The sequence below is a fragment of the Haemaphysalis longicornis genome, unplaced genomic scaffold (assembly GCF_048455015.1).
Source record: "Haemaphysalis longicornis isolate Haplotype H1 unplaced genomic scaffold, Haemaphysalis longicornis Haplotype H1 scaffold_71, whole genome shotgun sequence".
In the NCBI taxonomy this organism is placed as follows: domain Eukaryota; kingdom Metazoa; phylum Arthropoda; class Arachnida; order Ixodida; family Ixodidae; genus Haemaphysalis; species Haemaphysalis longicornis.
Window position 1 is genome coordinate 1,154,612 of NW_027526425.1, and position 1,163 is coordinate 1,155,774.

Genomic DNA, 1,163 nt, shown 5'->3' on the forward strand with positions numbered 1-1,163 from the left:
ATCATAGGTCCTCCCGTGGGCGTCTTCGTTCTTGAGTGCCGCTTAAAATAACATAGGCAAGCCTGCTGTATACTGCTTTATAGAGACTGGTCTCTACTTTGTATTGGCCTATTGCTCCGAGTAAGGATGCGTTACTCCAGAGTAGCTGCAAGGGCCGTGAGCTGATGCTCACGCCACTTGCACGGCACTTGCACCTTCCCTTGAGCTTACGCCCAACTGCCCTTCAGCTGCCCTTGAGCTCAAGGCATTTGCAGCTGCACTTGCACAGCACTTGAACCGCCCTGTGTGGTAAATGGCAATGACCATTAACCACGCAGGGCGGCTCTACCCTGGTCAAATGTCAGACAGTGCCCGATTAAATAGTAGGTGCAGGTTAGACGTTGTAGCATGCCCAAAAGAGGTGCACGTGGGTACTGACGTGAGGGAAGTGGCACCATTTAACCATTTCCGGGTTACGCCTGGGGTATATGCCATGTTGGCGAAGGTTTTGTAATAAAAATTCCTTTTGCCGTCTGAGGGGGATATGAGCAGGCAGGAAGCTCTTGGGTAATTTTTTGGGGTCGCTTACGGCTTTCTTGTCGCAGGTGATGGCGCTGCAAATACCATGTCACTGGATTAGGCGCAAGTGGAAGGTTGGAAATCAGGGTGGCGTAGTAGTTATCACCACGGGATGCGTTTTTAACAGCGATGCTGCTATGACTGGTGGTTGGGCCGGTGAACCTGCGCAGGAAAACCTCGCCGTGCGGTGACGTCATTGCGCACGCCTGCACCGCTTTACAGTAGCTTTGTCTCGCCGCGTTCGGGCGGGACTCGTGTCGCCACCTATCAGAGGCATGACACAACTGCTACAAGCACGGTTTCGTGAACGGCTCGCGGGGTGACTCGCTCTGTCGCTTGTTGCGATGATTGAGGCAGTTTAGACGGTACAGAGAGGATATAATGCCAAAATCAAAGAATCCAAAAGGCCTACAAGCGATAACTTTACTCAACTTCTTAATTAGCGTCCCACACGCCGGACTATACACAATCGGAACGGTGGCCAATGAACAAGTTCGAAAATTTCAAGCAAACCGCTCGTTCCTCCGCGACCTCTGGTACTCTTGGAACTTCTTCCGCAAAGCTGATGGGCACGCGTACATTGTATGTACTTTAATTACCGAGTA